Genomic DNA, 6,184 nt, shown 5'->3' on the forward strand with positions numbered 1-6,184 from the left:
ATGTATAATTATTAGCAATAATATCATATTATAATTTACATTAAAATAATTTAAAAATATCAGAAAACACTTCTATAATATATAATTAAAAAAATTAATTTCTCATATAAAGTGAAATTGGTATCACATCAAAGTATCAAACATTATTAATTCGCTTTACTCATCCAAAATTATCACAACCTAACTAACTACAATATTATATACTGAAACTGAAATTATTGGTTTATATTTTATAATTATTTTGCTATACAAATAAGAAAAAATCTAAAATGTCTTGTAACATCATCTAATTTAAAAAATATTATTATATTAAACAAATTTAATTAGAAGCAAATAAGAACAAATCTATAATGTCTTGTAACATCATCTAATTTAAAAAATATTATTATATTAAACAAATTTAAAAATTCTTATTTATAACTATAAGACAATAATATATTACATAATTTATAATGAAAGTAAATTAATAAATAAAATACAAAATTTGGTCATCACTGTATAATTATAAATTATAATAGGCATTTTTTGTTATCACTAAAATTTTCTATAATTAATATTTTTTAAGTTTCAAAAAAAATTAGAGGTGTTACATTATGTACTTTCATTTTTTCCAAAAGGTATGTAACTACAGAGACGTTTCCCTGTTTGGATGTCTCTATAATTATGAATTAATTATAATTTAATACTATAATATTTTCATAAAATGATTTAATTTTTTTAAAAAAATTTCATTTTATATGATTTTAAAAAATATTACCCGTTATATATTGAAATTAGTATCACATTAAATATTTATTATTTATTTTTGCTCATCCAAAATTGTAACAACCTAACTAGCTAGAATATTATACATTGAAATTAAAATTATTAGTTTATATTTTACTATACAAATTAGAATGAATTTAAATTTTTCTTATAGTATCATCTAATTTAAAAAACTTTATTTACAACTATAGAAAATAATAATACATATATAACGTATAGTACAAATAAATTAATAAATATGAAACAACATTGTTAATACTTAATAGAGTAGGAGTTTGGAGAGAGAGAGAGGGAGAGAGAGAGAGAGAGAGGCCAAGGAGTGAGAAAGAGACACCCTTTTTTTTTTTTTTGGGTAATCAAGTGATCTAGATTTCTTAAGACGAGAGAGAGAGAGAGAGAGAGAGAGAGAGAGAGAGAGAGAGAGAGAGAGAGAGAGAGAGAGATGCAAAGGTGGGGGACTCAATTTGTCCCACATCGAAAAGCAATGAAGGTTTTGCCTATATAAAATACTCAGCAACAACCATTTGTATGTGCTTAAAAGCACGTGCGGCGGCTTAGAATGAGATGGTGGGCCATGCGATTGCCGAGAGATTGGCCTCTACACCCTTGATTTTTGAAAAAAAAAATTTAGAAGTTCACTTAGCAAAAGAATCATATCACCGATTTTTTAAACATCTATTGTGTATATATCTGGAATAGTGGGTGCAATTTTGTTATATTATCATTATATGTAGATGATATTTTGCTAGTTGATAATAATATTGGCATGTTAACGATACCAAATCATGGCAAAGTTTCAATTTTAAGATGAAAGATATGGGAGAAGCCTGATATGTATTAGGATAGTAAGAGATAGAAGTTCGAGGCTTTATGTTTATCTTAAGAAAATTATTTATAACGTATTTTAAAGAGATTTAAGATGGAAAATTGTAAACCCATCTATACAACCGTTTGTAAAGGCTTGAAATTTTCAAAAAAAATATATACACTAAATGATAGTGACGATGCTGAAATGGAAATAATTCCATATGCTCAAGTTGTAGGATGTTTAAATTATATCGTGTTGTATACAAGACCTAATTTGAGTAATGCATATGGTATTGTGAGTAGATTTTAGAGTAATCTTAGGATGACTCATTAGCAAGCCGTAAAATGGATACTTAGGTATATTCAGAAAACTAAAAACTACAAATTGTGCTTCTAAGAAGATAATTTAGATATTACTGAGTACTTTGATGCAGACTTTGCAGGAGACCTAGATGATAGAAAATCAACCTCTGGACTTGTGTTCCTCTTTGGAAGTTGATATGTTTTTTGGTCTAGTAAGAAACATGGTTGTATAGCTCGGTATACTATGGAAGCCGAGTATATTGCTCGTAGCATTGCTACAACTTATATCGTCTGGATTGAACGCTTCATAAATGATTTGAAGTTAGATACAGTAGACGGACTTGTCAAAACACGTAACTTTGTCATAGGGCCTTTGATGTCTTAGTCATGAGAGAAAAAGCCGCATTAGTTTGAAAAACCTCATTACACGACTTTGGATATTTTTTGTGTCATGAAATGCATAACCGCACAAGCATGAAAAGCCTCATGATAATGATATACTCATCAATATTAAACCCATTAAGTGGTATAGACTTTATGATATTTCAATATATGGTCCTTATGGCCAAGTGGGAGATGTTGGTATGTATGAGTGGCTATGGGGCTTCGCATGCGTCATATTTTATCTCTTAATATAATTAATATGTATCCTAAAAAAATACTATATAGTGTTTTTATCATCAAAAGGCTTTTTAGAGAAAGAAAAGACTTTTTTTTAATAGATAGTAAATAATTACCCATTTCCTAGTCATCTTGTCAGAGATTCTAGGAAGGAAAGCCGAATGTTGAAAAACAACCTCCTCCCATCCCTTTACAATTTAGGATTTCATGGCTATGAAGAAGTACACAGATAAAAACATAGAATTCTCAATACTTTTGGAAAGCTCTGCTCTTTGCGACTTACATTCAAACGACATGGCCTTCAATACCTGAGATTTTGGAGAGGTACCTCCTCCCATCAAAAGTTCAATAGTATAGACATTCTAATTTAGCTAAAGGAATTTATAAAAGACCGAACCCTAGGATCTAAGCTAGTAATAGCCTTTAACCAGTTATCTTAAATCAAGTTTAACCTAATGGACTCTATAAAACACCCCCATGGACTGATCCAACAATTACAAACCTTGAAATTCCCTTAGAATTCATGCACTGTAACCTTCAAAAGTCATCCAAATTAGGTCAAATTTAAAGACATTATAATATTTTAAGAAGTATGAGAATTACTCACTTTTGATGTACAATTTAAAAGTTACGGCCCAAAGAAATTTGTCTTTCCAAAATATGAGGCACTCCTCTCTAAAACACATATTTGCATCATGCATACTGTTTGTGCATTGCAATGCTCCTTTTGACCTCATTTCTTTAGAAGACTCAGAATTCATATTGCAAGCCACGTCAAAGATAACCTTTTTTTTTTTCTTTTCAAAATATGCAAATTAAAGTCTAAGATCCCATAGAAGGTGAGATATAAGTGTTAGAAATCACAAATTTCAATTTTTTTCTATTGAGAGTAGTCATCCATTGATTTTTAGGTGAGTTCCCAAAATTTCATGTTGAAAAAAATCCTCCCAAGAGAGTAGAAATCAACTTTGCTAGAGAGAGTACAACAAAGTGCTCAAGAATAAATGAACCTTCATATGATGAGTTCACCAAAAAAACTGAATATCACCCGTAATTTATAATAATCTTTTAATAACATTATACAAAAGAACTGCATTTTAATCAGAGTTTCCACTTTGGGGTTGCTAAGCACTAAAATAAAGCATTGGGCACCGGGCAGAGAGAAAAAAAAGCCCATTAGGTGATGGACTCGGCTCATAGCCAGACGGCGACGAGACAACTGTGGAAGAGAGATAACGGGCGTGATCAAGAGTCCAAGAGAGAGAGTCAGGCGTCGACCTTGTCACATTTTAGAAAGAGATATGGAGACGATTGGGTAAGGGTGGCAATGGACCCGACCAGACTCGAGACTCAATATTTGATTTAGATATGAGTTCAAAATTTGGATTCGAATACCATTCGGATTTGTGTTTGGGTCCCGCTAAACCCGACCCGTATCCATGGTTATAAGATATATGGTGGCAATCATGAGTCTTTAGACACACGTTAGCCGTTTATATTGTCGACTATATTTATAGCATTATTAAAAATAAAAAAAGAAGCTTATAGTCATAAAATATATGGGTAATTATTAGAAATATATATTAGTTTTTGACAAATTAGAAAAGAACCCTCAATCGTCCACAATTTTTTTTTCAGTTTTGGCATTTAAATTACTTAGAGTTATCACGGCATTTAAAATGTCATATAAAATGTGGTAGTCATTACGGTACTTAAAGTACGGTAATGCTAGGGCTTCACAATAATATTATGACTACTGTAAATGTTATTTTGATAAAAAAAATTGTCAAAAAATAGTGTGAATGAGATTTATGAAAGTTAAAATTTTTTTTTGTATCAAGTGAAACTAAATGTATATTTTTGATAATTTTTCTAGAATTATACGACGGTAAAACATTAGCAAAAGAAAAAAAAAATTTATAAACGTAGGATGGCAATGGATCCGACCAAATCCAAGAGCCGACGGGTCTGAATATGAATCGATATTTTGGACCTGAAAACTATTCGGATCCAAGTCCAGCCGGACCCAGATCCGTTGCAACCCTGGACCAAAAAGCTCGTCGGAGGATGGAGCTATTAATGGGTTTTAGAGAGAGAGGAACAAGGGAAAGGAGGCTGATCGAAAGCTGCACACAGGAAAACTCCAATCGAGTGCACCATGAGTTAGAGAGAGACCGTTAATGTACAGCCTGCCTTTCGCATTGTCCAATCCAAAAGCTAGAGAGAGAAAAGAGGCGCCAATCGCGTAAAGCAGGTGATGACTCAGAGAGAGAAATGAGCAGCGAAATGACCTAGAGAAAGAGAGAGATGGATTTCCTCCATTCATTCACCATGCTCCTCACTCTCTCGCCCTAAAACTTTCATCACCCACGATCACAGAAGAGAGAGAAAAGGAGGGATTTGTAGAGAGAAGATGGCTGGAAGGGAGAGGGTGAGAGAGCGGCTCAGGCTGCTACAGGAGGGCCTGGTTTTCGCATGGCAGGCTAAAGATGAAGAAGAAGAGGAGGACGACGACGAGAGGAGGATAGAGATTGATGGTGAATTGGGGGCCCTTTTGCAGGAGCTCTCTCACCTGCAATCTCGCATGGCGGTTCTCATGGAAAAGATCGGTACCCTCCCGCTTGAGATCATCAGAGACATGCGCGAGGAGGTCCTTGAAGTCACTGATCAGCTCCGCACCCTCAATAGATCCCATGCTCGCTAACTCGTTGCAATTGGTTTGATCCCTCCCCCTCTTCTTCTCTCTCCAGAATACCCCCTTTCTCTCTCTTTCTCTCTTTTTCTTCCCCTTTTTCTTCTGGTGTCCTGTAAAATTGGGATGCCTGGATCTTTGGTTGCTCTGCTTTTCATTCTGGAGGGGCGCGATCAGGTTTTCTTCACGGTTTTTACTGGAATTATGGGGTCGTTTGTCATGTGATTTAAGGACTTCGTTGTGAGGTGAATTGCTGTATTTGCCTGTAGATATACCCGCTTTCTGATCCCTTTTCTTTTCCTTTTTATTTACCTTGCAGTCGTGGAAGTGTACGTTTGCTCGTAAAATTTTCTCATTCCTTTGAAAGCACAGAGGTCATGGTTGGACATAAACATCTAAAATAAACTTTTTTTTTTTGTGTGTAAGAATAATCTTTCATCTTGGTGTTACCATAATTGTTTTGGCTAGATTTTCTCTAGTCAAAGAGTTTTTTTGTTCAAGAGGAAAGGTCTTGCTTTATTGGGATGTTTAGGGCTTTGAGCTTCATTCTGTTAATAGAAGGACAAATTAAATTTCTGCTTTGGATGTAATGTATTTTTATTTGGTAGTTATCCAATGTTGGATGTAATTTGACATGGATATCTTTTGATAATTTATAATTTGAGATTGATGGTCTGATAATCCGACAAGTTATAATGTATTCGTGTTTGTTTCATATTTTTTCCCCCTCATTTGTGATTGTTATTTGGTGTATTAAACATTTAATTGATGGGAATAATAAAGTTTTTATAGAAAACACAGATATTGTTGCCCTATATAACTTAATTTTCATATCTTCTCCTTGCTGCAATGGAGATTTCAGAGTATTGCTTTGGATAATTAAAGAAAAAAGAAATGAAAAAAAAAATGCTTGTAATGCTGCATATAACTTAAGGGATTGTATAGAATGAGACCATTTACGTTTGGTACAGGAGGTAACAATTACTTACAGCCATC

At 33.1% G+C, this 6,184-nt stretch overlaps 1 long non-coding RNA gene across 1 annotated transcript; it reads left to right on the top strand.

The window, feature by feature from the left end:
• Positions 1–4,772: 4,772 nt before the first annotated feature.
• LOC105421371 (uncharacterized) lies at positions 4,773–5,869 on the top strand. The gene is made up of 2 exons (XR_966965.3): positions 4,773–5,213; positions 5,508–5,869. It is a non-coding gene; the product is annotated as an uncharacterized LOC105421371 (long non-coding RNA).
• Positions 5,870–6,184: the final 315 nt, after the last annotated feature.

This window comes from Amborella trichopoda, chromosome 5, assembly GCF_054954075.1.
Source record: "Amborella trichopoda isolate Santa Cruz 75 chromosome 5, AtrichopodaSantaCruz75HAP2 v2.0, whole genome shotgun sequence".
Lineage (NCBI taxonomy): Eukaryota > Viridiplantae > Streptophyta > Magnoliopsida > Amborellales > Amborellaceae > Amborella > Amborella trichopoda.